The 23,023-nt window shown below is 46.8% G+C and overlaps 2 protein-coding genes across 3 annotated transcripts in view; one reads left to right on the top strand and one right to left on the bottom strand.

The window, feature by feature from the left end:
• Window positions 1-23,023, top strand: part of LOC147737434 (uncharacterized) — a 908,239-nt gene that overhangs the window by 371,952 nt on the left and 513,264 nt on the right. The window lies entirely within an intron of this gene.
• Window positions 1-23,023, bottom strand: part of LOC147737437 (uncharacterized) — an 84,355-nt gene that overhangs the window by 57,763 nt on the left and 3,569 nt on the right. The window lies entirely within an intron of this gene.

Raw genomic sequence — 23,023 nt, 5'->3', positions numbered from 1 at the left:
TGATAGCCCCAGAGACCCTCACATTCACCCTATACTGCTCAGAAGGCATTTGGGGAACTGAAACCAAAGCCGGTAACCTGGAAATTATGCTGTAAGCAGACGACATACTCATGACTTTAGCCTCTCCAGAACGTTTGTTGTCAGCACCGATGTTCACCATATCAGACTTTAAAGCGTTTTCCAGGTACACAATGAACTGGACCAAAATTTGGGAAGCAGAGACAAGTTACATTAATGACGCAACAGGGCATAACATAGTCAAATCCAATTCTCCAGCACCTTACCTCCCACCATGAGACGAGAACACAAACCGGGGAGACTGGTTTAAAACATGGATTCCAGACAGAGAGCTATCCCCCTGCTTTAATATAGAGAGGACTCACAGGACGCAGGCCCCAAGTCAGCCTAAGTCAGCATCACCTGGAAGAAAGTACCCTTTTTGGATGGTTACCCCCAATCTTTTTGCTCCAGATACTGCTGGTTAGGACTCAAAGTGCACTGGAGCAGGCTGAAATTGCTATATGTGAATTGGCATCCCCAATTGGCAATGACTTTAACACCCTTAGAAGTCCCTAGTATATGGTACTAATGGTACCCAGGGCATGGGTGTTAAAGGGGTCACCAGGGACTGAAGCACTATTTATGCCACCCTGAGTACCCCAAGTAAACTACTCCCAGGAGGACGGCCAATGCAGACTGCAGAAAAGTGTAAATTGCTTGATCTCGACTCTGCCTTCACCATGTGTGGTAAAGTCAAACACTATTTTAAATATATGTCTGTCACCCCTAAAGAAGGCCTCCTGAGGCAGACAAGTGGCTTGGCTTGCTTTGGCCCGAGGATCCGAGTAAACTCCAAGCAGAGCTAAAGCCAGGCGTCCTTCACTGGCTCGCCCACCTCTATAAAATAACGTTATGTTATGTTAAGGATATTTATAGAGCGCATGGCTACCAGAAGGTGTCCTTGTGCTAGCAGAGATTTATGGCAGGCCACACCAGCTTAGTCGGTGGGTTTTTGGAATAACCAGGTTTCCAGACGTTTACAGAAGGAAAGGGGGTTGGGTTCTGGACGTAACTGGGGGGCCCCGGGGGGGAGGGGGGAGCGAAGCTAGGTAGAGAATGGATAATCAGAGGCATCTGTTAGGACAGTAGGGGGAGATGATGGATCGGAGGATGGGGGGCCTTTTTTTCCAGAAAGATTTATGAGCAATACATAGGGGCTTTAATGTTATTCTTTCCACAATCAGGAGCCAGTGCAAGGTTTCCAGGGCAGGTCTTGCAGAGTGGCTGTTGCAGATCTTAAGAAGTATGCGTGCTGCACCATTCTGAATAACTTGCAGTTTGTTTGTTGTCTCCCCTGGAGCTCCTAGATACAGAGCATTTTTGTAGTCGAGGCGGGAGAGGATCAAGACCTGGACCATGAGTCTCCTTGCTGAGAGGGGGAGGAGCGGGAGGACTTTAAGGAGCATCTGTAGGATGCCATAGCAGGATGCGGCCAGTTTCGTCGCCTGATAATAAATGGTCAGTGACCGATCTAGCCACATTTCGTGACTTTTGATCTGATTTTTGGGCGTGGGTGGGGAGCCGAGACAGTTTGACCATGCTAAACCGATATCAAATGTGGGTGACTTACCCAGCAGCATAAGCTCCGTTTTATTTCCATCCAATTTAAGGAAGGAGGGTTCCATCTATTTGGGAACTCTCTCCAGGCAGGAGCCTAGGCATGGTGAGGAGTTTTCCGGATGATTTAAGGCCCCCACTAATTGGGTGTCATCAGCGTAGGTGACAATTTCTATCCCAAAAGGGAGAACAATCTTTGCCAGGAAGCTCATATAGATATTAAACAGCATCGAGCTCAGAGACTAGCCCTGAGGAACACTGCAGTCAAGTGGGATCCGGTTTGAAATGTTACCCCCTTCAAAGGCTTGGAAGGTTCTATTCTCGAGAAGAGATTGCAGCCAGGTGATAACACTGCCTGATAGTCCGACATTCCTCAGTCTATGGATCAGGATGTCATAGTTAACAGTGTCAAAAGCGGCGCTGAGGTCCAAAAGGATGATAGCTGTCGATTCGCCTTTGTCGATAATCATTTTGGGCTTTTCAACAAAGCCAGTAGCGCGGTTTCAGTCCCATGTTGGCGGCAGAACATGGTTTGCAAGGAGTGAAGTATGTTGTGAGATTCGAAGAAGGTGGAAATAGCTGAATCAACATGCTTTTCTAGCATTTTACTGAACCCAGGAAGGAGGGAAGTAGGGCGGTAATTCCCAAGAATGTCGGCGTCAGCGTTGGGTTTCTTCAGTAGCGCCTTCACCAGGGCGTGTTTCCAAAGTGGCGGTACTAGTCCGGTCGAGATGGAGGAGTTAATCATCTTTAGTAACACCGGGAGGACTACTTCCTCAGCCTTGCTTAGGAATTGAGGGGCTGCCCGGTCACAGGGAGAGATGGATTTTACTAAGGCACAGATGTTCAATAGGGTATCCATAACCATAAAGGGAATTTCCTTGAGAGCATGCTCATCGGGCACGGAGTTCTCCATGGAAAGCGGATTAACAGTGGAGGCCGGAGGGGGAAAGAAATTGTAGATATCCTTGATTTTTTAGGAGAAGAACTCTGAAAGTGCATCACACCATGCGTGCGAGTCCTCAAGGGGGGCATCCCTCATCGGTAGTTTTAGGAGATGCTTAGCAATTTAGCAATTTTTAAAAGTTTGTGTGTGGAGTCTGAAACAGAGTTAATTCCTTCCTCATAGTAGGATGCTTGTGCATCCTTCACTTTGGTTTGATACATTTTTATGGAGTCCCTGTATTTCAGTTTACCTGTTGCGTCGTAGTTTCTTCTCCATTTCCTCTCAAGTCTTTTTCAGGTTTGTTTGTACTCATGCATCTTGGGGAAGTTCCACGGAGCGGGATTATTCCTAGTTTTTTATGAATGTGTTTCCTAGTTATGACTAGGTCCAGGGAGGAATCGATCCAATGGTTAAATTTGTTATTCGGGACAGGAATCTAAAGAAGGTATGGAGTTTTCCAGAGCTGAATTCCACGAGTTCAACGGAAGGTTGGACAAAGAGCATTTCCAGCTACTGGTCGTGCCGGTGGTAAGAGCGGGTTTCAGCAGACCCCGGGAGAAAGGGACCAAAAAGTCGTCAGACCATGGCACAGGGACCGGGTCTCCTACTGAGAGTTGACTGCTAGAGGGTTTTTTGGGAGTTCAGATAATATGGGCGCACTGCCTCAAATCTAACGTTACTGTGTGTAATGTAAGAATAGGTAGCTATGTGGTGCGTTAAGAGCAGGCGGAAAAACACCCTTAACCGTCTAAGAAGTCGAAGGACTATTAGAACATTCTGCAGCGAAGCTCTCGCAACCACAAGATAGTGTAACACAATGGGTATAAACAAAACAGATAACAACAATATAATAGAAGCAGATTCTTTGGTGTGTTCTAATCCCAGCAGGGCGAAGATTTATTTTGTCCAGACGTAAGGAATGTCACAATATGCCGACACGTGTTTCGTCGTGTGCCGTGGAGTCAACACGACTCTTCAGGGCTTAGGACTCAACTCCTGCGTATGGGTTGAGATTAAGTCTGGGAATGTGGTGAAGTCTCACGTAGGTAAAGCTCGAGAGAGACACTGGGATTTCTTCGTATCTAGTAATTGTTGATAGAAAGTGGTAGGTTGTCCAGTGGAGTTATAAGCCAAACGAGTGATCTCCACTCATTTGGAAAACTGTTAGGGCGTATCACTACCTTCAGTGTTAGGACACTGGAAACGGTGCGTTTCCGGTGTTTACCGGGCGGGGATCCGATAGTCGAGAAGCCGTCCGAAAACGTGTGTGTGTTCCGGAAAGGCGATGCGCTCCGAGATCGTGAATCCCTCCTCCGTTGTTGCCCGGTGGCCGTCTGTCGAGAGCGGATCACTCGTTTGGCTTATAACTCCACTGGACAACCCAACACTTTCTATCAACAATTACTAGATACGAAGAAATCCCAGTGTCTCTCTCGAGCTTTACCTACGTGAGACTTCACCACATTCCCAGACTTAATCTCAACCCATACGCAGGAGTTGAGTCCTAAGCCCTGAAGAGTCGTGTTGACTCCACGGCACACGACGAAACACGTGTCGGCATATTGTGACATTCCTTACGTCTGGACAAAATAAATCTTCGCCCTGCTGGGATTAGAACACACCAAAGAATCTGCTTCTATTATATTGTTGTTATCTGTTTTGTTTATACCCATTGTGTTACACTATCTTGTGGTTGCGAGAGCTTCGCTGCAGAATCTCCTACTGAGAGTTCCTTCCAATTGGAAAAAATGGGGTCTAGGACGTGCCCTTTTTCATGGGTGGGGCTAGTAACACTTTGCTTCATCTGGATACATAGGAGATTCTGGATTAGTTCAGTCACTCATGGGTCCGAGGGATCGTCAAAATGCAAGTTGAGATCCCCTAGTACAGTGAAATTGGAGGGGGAGCTTGCCATGTTGGAGACAATTTGTGGTAAAACTTTGAACAATTGTCCATGGGGTCAAGGGAGGTGGAAAATCAGAATACTCGAAAAGGTGTGGGTGAGGGAAAGCGTGATGGAGAAAGAACATTTTTCACAATCCGGTAGGATGTTGGAGACGATGTGACATTTACAACCCTCTTTTAAAATAATGGCAATGCCTCCTCCCCTCCCCTGTTACCGGTCACTCCTCAGGACGTAGTATCCCGGTATGAGACATTGGGAGTTCAATCCATTGACTCCAGTCTAATAACGAGAGTTCAATCCATGGACTCCAGTCTAATAAGGAGAGTTCAATCCATGGACTCATCATTACAAGGATCCTATGCCTGTGACCCTATAATTAACAAACTGAGCTCCCTACCGGCGGTTCTAGAACAGATAATCAGTATTTAACAAGCATTGGAAATGCAATAGGTCTCGCATTAGAAAAGTTGGAGCTACTGGTCTTGTAAATGACAAATATTTTATTTATGTGTTGGTTTTTAAATTAGCTAAATTGATAGCTTTGTCATTTATAATGCCAATAGTTATAACTTTCGCGAATGTGACACCTATAGCATTTGTAATGCAACATGTTTTGTATTTACGTGACTTAGATGGCAGCTCTGGTCGTTAGGCCACATCTCTAGAGAGATGTACGAAGTACTGAGGAAGACAAGATAAACTGCACTTCAATAATGATGTAGAAATTAAGTTAGTACCTCTTTGATCGTTTTACTGCAAAATTGTGAAAATTATAAGACTCTAGTTCAGAACAGTTCGAATTTAGCTGTAGGAAAAGGCAACCCAAGAAGTGCCAGTGCAAAGTGTTGGAAGTAACTGTGGCCAAGCATCTACTGTAAACAGAGGCCACGTTGTCAGTAAACTTGGGAAAATATATAGCCTGGCCCAACATTAAAAGTGTTGCAGTCACTGGGTGTAGGCAATTAAAAAAAACAAGTTAAAAAATAAGGAGACACGGCCTGGCGGCAGTGAAGCTGAAAGCACGGCCGGCCGGCCGTGAAAGCCTTTGATGCAGCAGGGGGCGGAGCGGGAAGAGCTGCTGGCGGCACCAAGCTGGACAACAGAAAAGGAGACACGGCCTGGCAGCCGTGAAACTGAAAGCACGGCCGGACGGCCAGCCGGCCGGCCGTGAAAGCCTTTGATGCAGCAGGGGGTGGAGCGGGAAGAGCTGCTGGCGGCACCAAGCTGGGCAACAGATGGCTGGCGATTTGATGCTGTGCACGAGCATTTTAACTCATTGCGCTTGCGCATTGAGCTAAAAGCGCACATGCACTGCATCAAATCGCCAGTCTAGTTAAACTCTGTTTAAGCCCCTATAGTCTCGCAAGCTCAATGCGCATGCGCATTGACAGGTGAGACCTAAAAAGTCAATCTAGCTAACACTGCATCTACCATCGCTAAGCAAAAAGAACACTTCAGACCCATCACAAAGCGACATGGGTCACTTACAGAGACACAGCAGCCAACGGAAACACTAAGCGACTTACAAAGACATCTGGAAATATGGTCAGCACTGACATAGATCCCGCAAATCACCCCAGAAAGTAAATATGGTAGAGCACAAAACTAACTGACTCGTCTTCAACCGTGCATTGTCACTCCAAACATGCAGCATTGTAAATCAACGATAAGCGACTACACGGTCTTGAGCACCTTCGCTTCGGCCGTTGCCTTTTTAAGATTGCGGTCACGGAAGTCTACATTTGGGTACGGCTTCCGGTTAGTCCCTTTTCTACTTCCTTTAACCCCTTGGGCGTGGCCGCGATTCTGCGCCTGTGCGGTGTTTTTCGAAGTGGGCGTGTTTATGACGGCCCCCAGCCGTCATCAGCACACGAGCCCCATAATGCATGACGGCTGGGGGCCGTCATCAGCATCAAAGGGGTTAATTACGCTGGAAATACAGCTGTGAAACTAACTGTCCTGCATGCCAGTGCATACAGACACATTGATTTAGCCGGTTCGTAATGGAACTGTAAGAGACTACAGGGGTTAGTTTCTTTAGTTTACTTTATCCCCATAACGACAAGTTCGGATCACTTCAGCTCTGGGCAGTTTGATTTTCATTTTTATCACAAACGGAAAACTTTAAGCTACCGCACTTTGGTTCCACACTTTGCTTAAATTTCACATTTATATTCTCATGAACACCTTTGATCTGGGCTGTTTTGAGCATGTGCACAAATCCAGTACTACTCACACTTGAATAATGGTGCTACTCCATTTTACTTCAAACTCACAGGACACTCCCAATTTGCATAGGCGGTTTACTATTCGAAACACCACGGTGGATGTTTTTCTTTGTTTCTTTACCTGAATTTTCCATTTGGATCTTTGAATACATGCATTTCTATTACCTTAAAGGAAAAATCACCCCTGAAGAAGGGTTGTGTCCCAAAAATCATTGGGATTGATTTAATCAATGAAAAAGTGATTTACGTCTGATCATTCAAAACGATGAAACGTGACTGTTAGACTTGGCCCTTTTTCCCTGAAACTTTTCGCTATTCACCCCCCCCAATTAGAGGATATCTCCCCCATGGTAGAGGAATGTAGAGGCCCTGTGTAGTGTGAGATGCCATAATACATGCGCAATGGAAGCGGAGGTGTGGCGGGGCTTCCGTGGTGATGAGGGGGCCCCGTGTGTGGAGAGAGACCGGAGCGGGAGCGCACTCCGCCAGTAAGTGCCCCGGCAAATGAAGCAGCACCGGAGGTGAGGGGAGGGAGGCCCCGGAAGCCGTCTTGACCCTCGCGCCCGCCCTACTGAAGTCCCGAGTCCCAGGAGTGGGCCCGGGTGATGACAGGAGGTAGCAGCACGGGCAGAGACCAGAACAGCCAGTGAGTGAGGCCGCGTTGTGGGACTGGCGGGGGCCGAATGAGGCATTCTGTCAGTGCTAGAGGCCCCCCAAAGTACCGGATGGGCCCACACTGATCACCGGGCACAGCTGCGCTGGACAGGATCAGGCAGCTGCATTGTAGGCGCATTGATGGAGTTCTCGAGCCCCCGAGAGGGGCTCTGACGTGACCCGCGCCTCCTTGCCTGATTTGTGGACCCCAGCTGCACCGCCGGTAGCGGCCAGCTGCAACTTGAGGCATACCTGAACCGAGTTCCTGAGTGGGGCTCCGATTTTCCATTGTTGGGGGGTGTGTCGGGGCACAGTACTGGTACCCACCCCCTGTGCCCGAATTCTTTTACAGGCAGCTGCTATATTATTGGGCACTCTCAATTGCACAGTCCAGAAAAGGGACTCCCACATCCTCAGGACGGCCCAGTGATTTGGTGACAACATCAGGCTTTGGATGCGCTTCACTGGTTGCCTGTGAAGAAACGCGTGCTGTTCAAATGCCTCCTCTTCTGTCACCGAATCGTCTGGGGCAGATCGCCCGCCTACCTTAGGGACTTAGTCAGCCGATACGAACCAACAAGAACCCTCCGGTCGGAGGGTACTGGGCTGCGGTTTCTTTACCTGAATTTTCCATTTGGATCTTTGAATACATGCATTTCTATTACCTTAAAGGAAAAATCACCCCTAAAGAAGGGTTGTGTCCCAAAAATCATTGGGATTGATTTAATCAATGAAAAAGTGATTTACGTCTGATCATTCAAAACGATGAAACGTGACTGTTAGACTTGGCCCTTTTTCCCTGAAACTTTTCGCTATTCACCCCCCCCAATTAGAGGATATCTCCCCCATGGTAGAGGAATGTAGAGGCCCTGTGTAGTGTGAGATGCCATAATACATGCGCAATGGTGGAAGCGGAGGTGTGGCGGGGCTTCCGTGGTGATGAGGGGGCCCCGTGTGTGGAGAGAGACCGGAGCGGGAGCGCACTCCGCCAGTAAGTGCCCCGGCAATTGAAGCAGCACCGGAGGTGAGGGGAGGGAGGCCCCGGAAGCCGTCTTGACCCTCGCGCCCGCCCTACTGAAGTCCCGAGTCCCAGGAGTGGGCCCGGGTGATGACAGGAGGTAGCAGCACGGGCAGAGACCAGAACAGCCAGTGAGTGAGGCCGCGTTGTGGGACTGGCGGGGGCCGAATGAGGCATTCTGTCAGTGCTAGAGGCCCCCCAAAGTACCGGATGGGCCCACACTGATCACCGGGCACAGCTGCGCTGGACAGGATCAGGCAGCTGCATTGTAGGCGCATTGATGGAGTTCTCGAGCCCCCGAGAGGGGCTCTGACGTGACCCGCGCCTCCTTGCCTGATTTGTGGACCCCAGCTGCACCGCCGGTAGCGGCCAGCTGCAACTTGAGGCATACCTGAACCGAGTTCCTGAGTGGGGCTCCGATTTTCCATTGTTGGGGGGTGTGTCGGGGCACAGTACTGGTACCCACCCCCTGTGCCCGAATTCTTTTACAGGCAGCTGCTATATTATTGGGCACTCTCAATTGCACAGTCCAGAAAAGGGACTCCCACATCCTCAGGACGGCCCAGTGATTTGGTGACAACATCAGGCTTTGGATGCGCTTCACTGGTTGCCTGTGAAGAAACGCGTGCTGTTCAAATGCCTCTTCTTCTGTCACCGAATCGTCTGGGGCAGATCGCCCGCCTACCTTAGAGACTTAGTCAGCCGATACGAACCAACAAGAACCCTCCGGTCGGAGGGTACTGGGCTGCTGACAGTTCCTAGGGTAAGGAAGGCCAGAATGGGTGGACGATATTTTGCGTTCCAAGCAGCTCAACACTGGAACAAACTTCCCCCTGCCCTGAGATTGGAGAGCAGTGACGCGTTGTTCAGGGCTAAGCTCAAAACATTACTCTACACTGTGTAGGGATAGAGGCTCTGTTATGGTGGTCGATAGTGGCTCTTAGCGCGGGGACACGCCGAGATGGCGTTACTGGGCGCTCTATAAGCTCTTTATTATTATTATTATTATAACATCTTCCACAACTGCCCCGCTGGACAGAGCTGCCTGAGAGTTGTTTTGGATATCGACGATACAATTTCAAAAACGATGTCCCGAATTCCGTACATCTTAGATATGTGATAGTCTCGCTGGACTAATTTTTAGAACAACAGATGTTTGAGCTACAATTTGAAGTTGGCACAAATTGATAGACCCCCTTCTTTTAAACTAGACAACATGAGGTGATGGACAATTGATACACAGCTGAGTCAGAAAGAAATTATTGCTGCTGACATTCTTTTTATGTGTTTGTCTTTTGTCTACCTTGTCTGTGTTCCTAGATTGATGATTACAATCGGTGTGATTATAGAAATTTACCTCCGGAGTGTCATTCTTATACTCTGGTCCCTCGGCAGCTGGTACAAGTAAAGTGGGTTGCCTGAGGGTAAATATTGAGAATACATCATTACACACATGTTCCCAAAGGGTGGCAAACTGGGTTTTTAATATTTCTATTGTTCTTCCTTCTTGACAGTTGACATAGAACAGAGTGGCCAACAGTGGTGTGGCGACAAGGTGTGTAGCCCTGATGAATCTGCCAAAGACACTGAGGCAGAGAAACATGTTGGCAATAGGTAATGGTATGCGAGAATAGCTACCAGCCTTTTTAATTCAACAGTGCACACCCAGTTTCTATGAATAAATTTGTGGAGAGGCGTGCCTGCTGATTTTAAGCACTTTTGTTTGTCACTTGCAGATTTTATCTGCTACCACTTTTTCTTGCACTTTTTAGTTTGTTGTTTTGGACACACTTTTCTTATGAACTGAATGACGACCAGTGATGAGAAAGGGGCCCAGTCTGGAGATATCATTCCAGTTGCACCGAGGGTGATGTTCCCGTGAGGTGTCATTCGTTTCTTCACACATTTTTTGTGCAGAACTCTGTCTGTTTACAATCATATGTGGTGGATACTTGGTATTGATCAACGTCTCAGACAGCTGTCTGTTGTTTTATGCGACTGTCAAGAAACGTTGGCCAATAGACTCCCTTTTTAACTTTGCAAATAACATTTGACGTATTGCAGTTAATACCCTCGAAGACAAATACGGTATACAGGGGAGAGTAACAGTGATCAGGATTATATGACTGGTCTATTACTAAATTCACTGATATAACTTACGTCCGAAGAACAGGGTTTTTTGTTGTTGACAGTCTTTGAGTGGAGGGCAACCCTGTCCGTTTCTTTCCCTCTGAGCTCCTTTTTTGTGATAGCCCCTTTGAGCTGTGCAAATGTGATGTTGCCTCTAAAGTGAAGGCTATTTTCCCTGCTGGGGTTTGTGCCTAATGTCATGCCCAATATTATACCTAAGGTTATGCTTTATACCTTGTGCCCCCTGGTTCTAGGCCTGAAGTGTATGCCTAATGCTAACTAGATACAGGCATAATGTACATATGCTAATAGGAGTAGGCCAATAGGTTTATGCCTAATGGGAGGCTGCGGTAATGATGCCTAATGGTATTACCCTGATGTTCTAGGGTCATGCCTATTGGTAATATTATCCCTACTAATGTTGTTATGCCTCATTTGCGTTGCACTTAAATAATGTGATGTAGGCGTCCAGTGCTGATTCCTTGCCCATATGTTCCCATGCTCATACTTTGGTGGTGATATGATGATGCAGGGATGTCTTCCTTCTAGACCTTGTGTGTAGGTCCCATGCGACTGGTGTGCATTTACGCCTAGGGAGGAGCCTCATGATTTATGCAAATGTGTGGAGGCCCTTGCACTGATGGTCGTTGTGCATAATATGCCCCTAACGTTCACATGTTTTTGCCCACAGGTCTATGCCGATTGATAATGCTTTATGTTTATGGCAATGTTGCTAAGGCTAGGCATAATGGACTTATGATAATGCTGTGGTGTTATGCTGATAATGTTTTTCTCCTAAGGCTAAAGCTGATGGACTCTACATCTATTCCTTAAACTTATCTGATTGGCCCTGCCTAGTAAATAGTCCCATGTGAATTATTACCTAGTGCCAGCTGGCACAGTTTATCTGCACCTGTGATTCCCTTCTGATGTGTTCATTCGACAATACACATCCTGTTTTCCACCTAACCTGGTGAGGAGTCTTTTTCTAGTGTGCCTTGTGTGTCGCCTGTGTGTGCTGCGCGGATGCTTTATACATTAGGTTTCATCCACCAGAGCGTGCCACAATCCACAGATTCATTTTGCATCTCTTTAACTACCAGGACCGCGACTACATTATGCAAGTCGCCAGGTCCATGGGCCCCAGGCAAATTGCCCAAGGCTGAGTGACCATCTATCCAGACTACACTACAGAAGCACAGAGACTGAGAGGTTCATTCTTGCTGGTCAAACAGGCCTGGAATGTTCTCTTATGTACATGGCTACATTGCTCCTGGTGGACTCTGAAGCCATGCTATTTTTCACAAAACCACCAGATGCCCAAGGCTGGCTGGAGACTAAAGAGGTGTTGCCAGTGCCTACATTCAACCGAATACAGACTAGAAACCTCCAGATCACAAAGGCATGAGCACAGGAGCAGGCCCTCCAGCGAACAGGCGGTTCAACAACGCACTGTTAACATTGGAAAATACGACATCAATGCACGTCATGATACATGTATGTAAAATAAGAAACTTGCGTCACCACCACTCTCTTGGGAAGAGATACAAAGGGAAACACGTTTATCGCATTTAAGCGCAGAGAGTTTTAACTTGAAAAAGGTTTTAACTTGAAAGAGTTTTAACTTGAAAGAAGTCTTTAGGACTCAGTAGCTCTTCTTATAATGTTAATAAATAAAACTAGTCAAGGGGGAAGTGGTGTCAAATAGAAACTGGACACCTCATTGGGTCTGTCCCCTGCTACTGTGTTTCCAGTTCAAACACCTCTTAGCCAATAAAATAAAATGAAACCCGCCAGGTGTGAATGTATTATCACCGTGTAATTCTTAACCAGGCATGCGTAGAATTGCACAATCGTAAATGCAGCGCACGTGTGGCTTGCCTTCTCAGTTTGTGAATGGCCACCAGCTTGTGAGGATATGAGCATTCACAAACTCAAATCGGACCTTTCCCTGCGCTGGAAATGGTTAATTCTACTCCAGAAAAGGCTGAAGAAACTCTCAGTGGCTGGGAAACCTGGCGGTGGCATAGAAGGGGCATATCATGGGAAAATGGAGAAATAACAATGGCCACAACATTTCCTCTACACATACTTTTACAACTTTGGTCCCACTAGGTCAAGTGCTGCGAAATAAGTTGTAGAACTGGAATTGCCACATAAAGGAGGCAATCTCAGTCATATTTCTTTCTTGTGAATTCACATCCTCAGACAAACCACAGTAATTTGTTGATAATTTACATATTTATGTACATGTGTATCTATCTATCTGATCTATCTTAAAGCATGCAGGGTTGTTTGCACATGTTCCACCCATTCTAAAACTCAGTGCAGGAGGCCCTTCAAAGGATGTTTGCCTTCAAATAATAGGCTGCAGATTGTTTGCTTTATCTTTATCCCCAATTTAAATTCCATGTTTGTTGTCCATATCTGCTTCTGAGGCTCCTTTGGACAGAAGGGGTGACACAATTATATTAAATGGTGTAGAGTCAGGAGGCTGGCCATGTATGTTCATGCATAACATATCTCTTGCAACGGAGAATGTAAAACATCTTGGTGCCACGTGACCTTCAAAGGAATGTAACATCGGGCTTGCTTTCCTGTTTTTGTTGTAGTAAAGCGTACAATTAAATTGTCATCCTCCTGGTCCGTGACAACCCAAGCAAATCTCCTCCTGTGTGCATATTGCGTGTGTGCGTGTCTGTATGTGTGCACAAGTGGGTGTATGTGTGCACACAGGTGGGTGTATGTGTGTGCACAGGTGGGTGTATGTGTGTGCACAGGTGGGTGTATGTGTGTCCGTGGGTGGGTGTATGTGTGTGCACAGGTGGGTGTATGCGTGTACACTGGTGGGTGTATGTGTGTGCACCGGTGGGTGTATGTGTGTATGTGTGTGCAGGTGGGTGTATGTGTGTGCACAGGTGGGTGTATGTGTGTCCACAGGTGGGTGTATGCGTGTACAGGTGGGTGTATGCGTGAGTGGGTGTATGTGTGTGTATGAGTGGGTGTATGTGTGTGTATGAGTGGGTGTATGTGTGTGTATGAGTGGGTGTATGTGTGTGCATGAGTGGGTGTTTGTGTGTGCATGATTGGGTGTGTGAGTACAGTTGGGTGTGTGCACGCGCAGGTGGGTGTATGTGTGCGCAGGTGGGTTTATGTGTGCGCAAAATGCTTTAGTTACATTAAAACATTGTGCACCTCATGTCCATTAAAGGTAGGTGGGTCGCAAAAGTTTGTGGTTCTAAAATTGGGTTTGGGGGCACTGTTCTAAGAGGTACAGGCACCATGCACCTTCCTCTGGTACATTGCTTTAAAAGGGCTGGTACTTCTTTATTTTGAGAGGGAGAGTCCCTGCACTTATCACAAGTGATGTAATACTTTTGATTGGAGAGTCCCTGCACTTCTCAACAGTGATGTGATACTTTTGATTGGAGAGTACGGGCACTTCTCAAGAGTGATGTAATACTTTTGATTGGAGAGTACCAGCACTTCTCAAGAGTGATGTAATACTTCTGATTGGAGAGTACCGGCACTTCTCAAGAGTGACGCAATACTTTTGATTGGAGAGTACCTGCACTTCTCAAGGGTGACGCAATACTTTTGATTGGAGAGTACCAGCACTTCTCAAGAGTGACGCAATACTTTTGATTGGAGAGTAACTGCATTTCTCAAGAGTGACGTAATACTTTTGATTGGAGAGTACCGGCACTTCTCAAGTGTGACGCAATACTTTTGATTGGAGAGTACCGGCACTTCTCAGAAACAAGCAGGTACCTGCACTTATATTTTTCAATTTCAAGCCCTGCTCTGGTACAACTCAAACAACCTGTGCCCCTGACAGAGACTGTGGGACTTCTGGGTCGCCACTTGATATATCCGGCCTGTGCCGGCAGTGCAGGGGGTTTGATGTCTGTGCGGATGGAAGGTGAGGGGGTGCCCCTCCCAGCACCCCAACCCCAAGGTCCCTGCACTCCTCGGGAGGGCCCGCTGGTGCTTTGTGGGGGAGGGGGGCATTCATCCCACAGAAGAGCAGCGATGGCATGAACCCATCGAGCTATCTCCATGGATGTTGTACAGAGTATTCTTTAGGGCCTGACCCTGTGACCCGCAGATGGTGCTTGAGACGTCACTTCCGGAAGGATACTGACCAGAGTCGGAAGTAAAGTGATGGGGGGTGAATAAATATCTGCACCTCTCTCGGCTCGGGTACAACACGCTGTATTACTGGGGGGGTCAACCTCGCGTTAAAGGCTGTGCCCGCTCCCCCCCTTCACTCACCTTTGAACTTGGCCAAGCTGGAGGTCGGGGGACAGACTTTGGCACCCCGCCCGACACGGGAAGTAGACCAATATGGCAAAACTGACCAGAAGTGACGTCAGCACTGCTGCTGATGCTGTCGCTGCCGCTGCTGACCCGGAAGAGGAAACCCTTCTCCCTTTATGGCTTGTTCTCAGTCGCGGCTATTGGTCCCTCGTGGCAGCAGGGTGGTTCTGATTGGTTCACATGCAGCTTGTTCTCATTGGCTGCAGCTGTGGAGGCTTGCGCTGAGGAAGGTTCTGATTGGACGGTGGCCAATCATGGGGGCCATGCGACCTCACCTACGGAGCCCTGAGGGGTCACACCGAGGATCATGCGATGGGGGAGGGGCTGCGGCCCCGGGTCACCAGTGATGGGTGATGGGGGAAGGGCTGAGGGGCTGAGGCCCCGGGTCACTAGTGATGGGGGAGGGGCTGCGGGTCACCAGTGATGGGGGAGGGGCTGAGGCCCCGGGTCACCAGTGATGAGGGAGGGGTTGTAGTCGGTGATGGGGGAGGGGCTGTGGTCACCAGTGATGGGGGGGGGCTGAGGCCCCAGGTCACCAGTGATGATGGAGGGGCTGTGGCTCCCGGGACCCCAGTGATGGAGGAGGGGCTGCAGCGGCCCCGGGTCACCAGTAATGGGGGGGGGAATTGCGGGGGCTGCGGCCCCAGATCACCAGTGATGGGGGAGGGGCTGCGGGTCACCAGTAATGGAGGAGAGGCTGTGGCCCTCTGGTCACCAGTCCCTATCGTAATCAACTGGCATAGGTGCAAATTCAGGACAGTGATTGCATGGGCATCCGCGGGGGGCAAGGAGGGGCACTTGCCCCTCCCTGGAGCGCCTCTCCTTGCCCCCCCTCCCCTGCGCACGCCCATGTGCACAAATGCATCCCGTAGGGAGGCCTGACACAGGGGCACATTTAGCATGGTTTTGTCTAAATGTGTACATGGAATTGGACTTCTTATATTTGCAAACCGCCCACGAACGTACAACCTAAAGAAACGAGCTAGACCAGCAATCATTGGCCGGTCCCATGGGCCTATAGGAACGCACATCATGAAATACGTCAGAAAGGCGGCGGACTAAATAGGAAACCGCTAGTTTACATACTCGGATAACCAAACACCCAATCACACTATCCCCAACTTTAGCTTAAAAGACGAGACGGCGGGAAACAAAATAGCAATGACAGATGGAACAGATCTGCAGGGAAATACGCTTCGAACGAAAGGTAAGGACGGAACTTTAGAATTAGCCGGTAGACCTCCATAATATCAGTCAGGACCATGTGTAATTTAAACCCTTTATCTTTACTCTTATAGTCTAAGCGACAGCAGACCTGCTAGTACTTCAGTGTACCTCCTGAAGACAACTTAATAGCCGCGTATTTTAACGGAAGTAGCCAGTTATCCCCGCATTCCGCAGGATCTAAGAGAAGGTAAATCAACTAAGATGGAATAGTTCACACAAAAATGCCCCCATTTACAGCGGCAACTAGAATGCTTTACCTTTATTCTCAGATTGGCTCCGAACAAAAGACAACATTTCTAAGGGAAAATTACCACGGAAGGATAAGACGTTTCCATATAACATCTAGGAAACATGTATTAGAGGTGAGCAGCCATTCTGTTAGGAGGTGCATGATCTGACCTATTGAGAGTAAAGCCTCAATAGACTTGTACTCATGTATTTTTTAAAAATTAAAAATATTTTTTTTCCCCTAAAATCACGAGTCCACGGGGGATACCAATTGAAAAGCCCGAGGGGACTCACTAGTCACCATAGCACCTGAAACCCTAAGCATGGCAAGCTATTAAAGGTATAGCAGTACCTAAAATATATCCATACCTTGTATTGACTATATCCCACTAGCAATGACTATACTTGATAACACCACAAAGAGGGGAACAAGTCCCGATAAATATATGTATGTCCTATGATATTTGAACCAACAAATATATAAGGGTTCTCAGACATTTTTGAATAAAGAAAGAATGATAATGTTCTAACAGCATTAAGAAGGTTTCAGATTGCATATAATGTTTTGTAGGGGACGTTACATGTATGATGTTAAAGTATAGCATTTAAATTAACGTGATGAATAAAATGTGATTTTATCAAAAAAGAATAGAATTTAATTCTGTATATCTTTATAGGGAAAAGACCAATAACCCTGTCAGAGACAGACAAAACATACTTGTAAAATTTTCAAGCCATCGAAACGCGTCGACGCATTAACCTGTACCATCCCATTAAGCAACATTTCTGTCAATCATCAAATATTTGAAAGTGGATGACATTATGTGGCAGTAAAATATAGGAGATGTACAAAGAGGAATGACAAATTTAAGTCATATAACATGTTCTGTCTTGTATAAATTATGCTGGTCATAATTGTATGATTGTTTTTATGTATTTTTATCTATGCTCTTACATTGTGGGGATTAAGAATTACATATATTTCTAATGATTTTATGTTAAGATGTATTTTCAATACATTTTGAAAGCATTTATTTATTTACGTTGTTATATTATATTGTTGTATGTTGATTGTGTATTTACATATCACGGACCAGGGAAACTCTGCTCTCTATTGGTTTAATTACCCTATTTCCCTTGACATTCCCAAGGGGTACCTCTCTCACTCTAAATCTCCATATACTTGTATGCAGAATCCGAATTAGGACTTTGGGACACAGTTACTAATATTACTGGGGAAGACCACGCCACGTACAGCGTTCCGCCTTCTCCCACATCGACTTACTACGAGCCTTCTGAGACACACGCAAGGTATCTATACGAGCAGCTTTGTGCGTAGATTTACCTAATATATGGATTACCATGGGTTACAGTGGTTTATATTACTAAACGCAGTATAAGACTTAAGCTCGTATAATAATAATGCATGCCAAGTTTAGAACTGATAGATATTTCCCATGATAGTCTGGTACAACAGATGAGATATCTATAATTTTAATAATACAGACAGGTTTAGTCTGTAAAATGGGATCAGCACAGCGATTCCATAACTAATAGTTGTGACGGAATCCACTGCAGTTTTTAGTTTTTAAGGATAAGATGACACACAATAGGTTGGAGATTGATTTGGAGGAATCGGTAATGGATGAGTAATATGGTGCTCGATGGAAATGTTATGAAGACTGGAAATAATGGACAGGTATGATTCTGTTTCAGAATTTCTGAGCATACGACATAAGATACCTACATCCTGCGCCGATGACCTCGCTCCACTTAAGAACCCTCCCAGCAGACACGGCAGCAAGAAAACCCCCTGGTTCACCCACGAACTCAAGGAACCCAAGAAGAACTGCCGCACCCTCGAGAAAGCCTGGCGACTCGACAACACCACAGACAACAGGACCGCCCTCAAGCACGCCACCCGCAAACACCATCAGCTAATCCACGCCACCAAGAAGATGGCACTCAAAGAATGACTGGACAACAACACCCATGACAGCAAGGAACTCTTCAGCATCGTCAAAGAGTTCTCCAACCCCAGCGCCGGAAACAACGACATCACTCCCTCGCAAGACCTCTGCAACTCACTTGCCTCGTTCTTCCACCGCAAGATCGCCGACATACACAACAGCTTCGACGTACAGACCACGCACCCTACCACCGAACCAACGCCCGCCACCACCACCCTCTGCAACTGGACCCCGATCAGCACCGAAGACACCACCCGCACGATGAACTCCATCCACTCCGGATCACCAACTGACCCGTGCCCACACCACGTCTTCAACAAAGCCGACGCCACCATCGCACCCCATCTCCGAGACACCATCAACTCCTCCTTCCACACAGCCACCTTCCCGGAGAGCTGGAAGCACGCCGAGCTGACCGCCCTCCTGAAGAAACCAACGGCGGACCCCATCGACCTCAAGAACTACCGTCCCATCTCGCTCCTTCCTTTTCCGGCCAAAGTCATCGAAAAGACCGTCAACAAACAGCTGGCCGCCTTCCTCGAGACGAACAGATCCCTCGACCCCTCACAGTCCGGATTTCGGGCCAACCACAGCACCGAGACCACCCTGATCGCAGCCACCGACGACATCAGAACCCTGATCGACAACGGGGAAACAACGGCCCTCATCCTCCTGGACCTCTCTGCGGTATTCGACACCGTCTGCCACCGAACTCTAGTGAAGCGCCTCAGCAACATCGGAATTCGAGAAAAAGCGCTGGAATGGATCATCTCGTTCCTCACCGGAAGAACCCAGAGAGTCCGCCTTCCTCCATTCAGATCAGAGGCCACCGAAGTCATCTGCGGCGTACCACAAGGATCGTCACTCAGCCCAACCCTATTCAACGTCTACATGAGCCCCCTCGCAGCCATCGCACGCTAGCACAACCTCAACATCATCTCCTACGCTGACGACACCCAGCTCATCCTCTCCCTCACCAGCGACCCCACCACCGCTAGAGCCAACCTACACGAAGGGATGAAAAACGTCGCCAACTGGATGAGGAACAGACGCCTCAAACTGAACTCGGACAAGACGGAAGTCCTCATCCTGGGATCATCACCCTCCGCCTGGGACGACTCCTGGTGGCCCCCGGCCCTGGGCACCGCTCCCAAACCGACGGACCACGCACGCAACCTGGGCTTCATCCTGGACTCCTCCCTGTTAATGACCAAACAAGTCAACGCCATCTCATCCTCGTGCTACAACACCCTGCGCATGCTCCGCAAGATCTTCAGATGGATCCCCACGGAAACCAGAAAGACCGTCACCCAGGCACTCGTCACCAGCCGACTGGACTACGGGAACACCCTCTACGCCGGAACCACAGCGAAACTTCAAAAAAGACTCCAACGCATCCAGAACGCCTCCGCCCGACTCATCCTCGACATCCCCCGACACAGCCACATCACCGGACACCTGAGAGACCTGCACTGGCTCCCCGTCAGCAAGAGAATCACGTTCAGACTCCTCACCCACGCACACAAGGCTCTCCACGACCTGGGCCCCAAGTACCTTAACGACCGCATGACCTTCTACACGGCCACCCACCAGCTACGATCGACCAGCCACGCCCTCCCCATCGTACCACGCATCCGCAGAGCCACCGCCGGAGGAAGATCCTTCTCCTACCTGGCAGCCAAGACGTGGAACTCCCTCCCCACCCACCTTCGGCGAACACAAGACCATCATGCCTTCAGGAAGCAGCTCAAGACCTGGCTGTTCGAGCAGTAACTTTCCCCTCCCCCAGCGCCTTGAGACCCTTCCGGGTGAGTAGTGCACTATACAAATGTCGTGATTGATTGTTTGATTGATCCTCACCCAGGCCGACAATTGGCCGGGACGGAATTACAATCGGTCGGAAGGTAGGCTCTTTTGGTGACATTTTGATTATATGTCAACTAGTTAGGAGTGATTACGTTTTCTGATGTTTGCCCGAATACTCATATTGGTCTTATGAATTACAGGCCAGCTGATCTCGATTCCAGTATCTCAGGTATGCCACTCCTGGGGTATACACTGTAAGCACTACAGATAGAATGAAGAATATAGACACTATATACGGGAGATATGACCCCTAATATTATTTGCATAATATCCCCACCACTGGGACACACAGGGAATAGAGAAATAAATTATCTCAATTTTGAATGCAACACAACCAAAATTGTGCCGTATTTCTGTCTCACTAAACTCACACTTTTGGGGTGCTTATCCTCTACCTTAAAAGGGGACTGAGGGACTATGTACACATATGCATAGATCTTGATGCAAAACATATGTGTGATGTTGTTACATCGCATTGTATATATGTTGTACAGCCCTGACGAAGTCGCGGGTGAACTACCCAGGCAGCAACGAAACACGTGTTGGCAACAACTTTTGGAATAAAGAAAAGAAAATATGAATACAGAGATTGTTTACTGCTACTTTTTGTATATATATATGAACAAAACGGAATAAGGGTTTATGTGTGCTAGGACATTGTAACAACATTTGTACAGTTCTCATGTGGAGTACTGAATGATGAGGTCAAGGATGAGGACCCCCCCCTAAGCACCATAACACACTAAATAGTATAGTACAGATACACCGATAATCAAGTGAGGCGCCACTATCACTAGACTTAACTCATCCTCCCGAGAAAGAATATAGCAGCCATGGTTGCTGCTTTTTTATTTTATGCAACTAACAACCATAGACAAAGCCAATAGTTCTGGCTTGTTACAAAAACACCTGATGGCAGTGGTACACAACAGCCAGCACCTCCGTAAAAGGTTGCCACAAAGTTAAAAAGATGAAGCGGATATTCTCCAGCGTGCTCAATACCAAGCACTGTGCCATCCACAGTGCTAATCTATATGTAGAAAATCTTCATATAGCAAAACAATAATCTGAATGACAGAGCACAGCTCAAACACGTTATAAAAGGGACTCAAGTGGGTCCACAGCTCTGAGAACAATAGTAGCACAAGTCCAACTATATATGCAACAGAAATATTTTATTCATAAGTCTTCTCAAATGTTGACACGTAGAGACAGAAACAAGAACAGCCGACACGTGTTTTGTCTTGGGACGACTTTTGCAAGGCTGTTTAACAGAAAAATACATTTCATTCATAACTTTTTAATAGTTATTCACAAAAAACGTTTTTGTATGTAGAAAAAACTATTAAGATTCTAATAAAAACATGCCTGTAGAAGAAACAAGAAGGGATAGAAAGGAAGGTCTTAAAAGTGTTGGTTAAAAAAGGGAAACAAAGGGAAAATGTTGGAAATATCCAGTGAATCACAAAGACACCCAAGTACACAAATTGAAGCTCCAAGTGAAAGAAAGAAAAAGTCAATTAAAATGAAAAATAGACCCAATCTCCATATAGTAAGCCAATTCCAAATCCAAGGATAATTGGTGAAGTGAAAAAATTCCAGAGAGAAACATATAAGTAAATACCTAAGTTGAGAATGTTATAAATATCATATGAGGCGCTTCTAAGCTTTTCAAAGGGTATTCTGATGAGGTAGTATGGCTGCCAAGCTAGAATATGTTCTGCAAATACGTAGAATGTATACTAAAAATAAAATAAAGGCGAAAATCCACGAGTTATTCCTATACAATCTTCTTATATGCTTTACAACTAGCTCCTCAAAGTCCTGATTGATCTCGTCAAAACATAGATCCACATGACCTTTCATATCAGCTAAAAATATATTTACTGGAAAGGTATATATGTGATGTAGTATAGTAAACAAAAGAAATATATATATATATATATATATATATATATATATATATATATATATATATATAACATGTAACTAATGCAAGATACAATGAATGGTTTACCTCATGTGGGCTGCTTAGTAACAAGCCAAAACTTACTAAATCCAATGAAGAGTACTGGGCCCGCAGTCTAATAACCAGCAGTAAGATGGAGCATCCGAAATATGAGACCTCTCGCAGCGTAAGTACCAGCAGCTAAAGAGATCAGTATAGGTGATAGTAAATGTAAAGTATCAAAAGATGACTTAAATCACCTATCTCTAAAAGCCAGATATATAGTGACCCTAACAACCTCCCTTCCCAGCACTTACTTTAGAGAGGAGTATCTGTGGCCCAAGTAGTCGGTCAGAAATATTTTCTCTGTGTCCAGTGAACCTTCGTAGTAGTTATACGTAAGTAAAGAGTCCTGGAACGACAAGTAAGTAGAAACCAGAACATTGGTATGCAAACTATTGGACAACAGGTAGTGTGCTCTTGCACTTGCCCTAATCGTCAAACATCGAAAAGCCTGAAGAAGCCATCAGATACAGGAAACACTTACTCATAAATATTCAGAACGATCTTCTACTTCAATATTGGTGAGAGCGCCATGATAGCGAGCATAAACCACTTAGTAATGGTATGGTCAGAAAGCCTCCTGGGTAGGCAGCTTAAATGAAAAAACATTTAAATAGGCCATTAGGTCAGCGGTAGTATCGAGCATATAGAGTGCCTTGAACGCACCAGGTTGAACAAGCAAACCAATGTTGAGACAAAACAAGAACAATACAAACTCATCATAGAAATAATAAGTAGATGTTACGTCCTCTGTAGTTGTGTCCCTCCGTGGACACCGTTCTGCCATTGCTTTCTTGATGTCCCTGTGCGGATACCGTACCAGCCGTGAGGTCATCAGCTGACAGTTGACAGCTGATCACTGCTTTGACAAGTTATGCTAGAGCTCCCCTGGAGCCTGTGTT

The sequence above is a fragment of the Lissotriton vulgaris genome, chromosome 1_1 (assembly GCF_964263255.1).
Source record: "Lissotriton vulgaris chromosome 1_1, aLisVul1.2, whole genome shotgun sequence".
In the NCBI taxonomy this organism is placed as follows: domain Eukaryota; kingdom Metazoa; phylum Chordata; class Amphibia; order Caudata; family Salamandridae; genus Lissotriton; species Lissotriton vulgaris.
The sequence above is the reverse complement of the archived record's forward strand: the minus strand, read 5'-3'. Positions and strand labels throughout refer to the sequence as shown.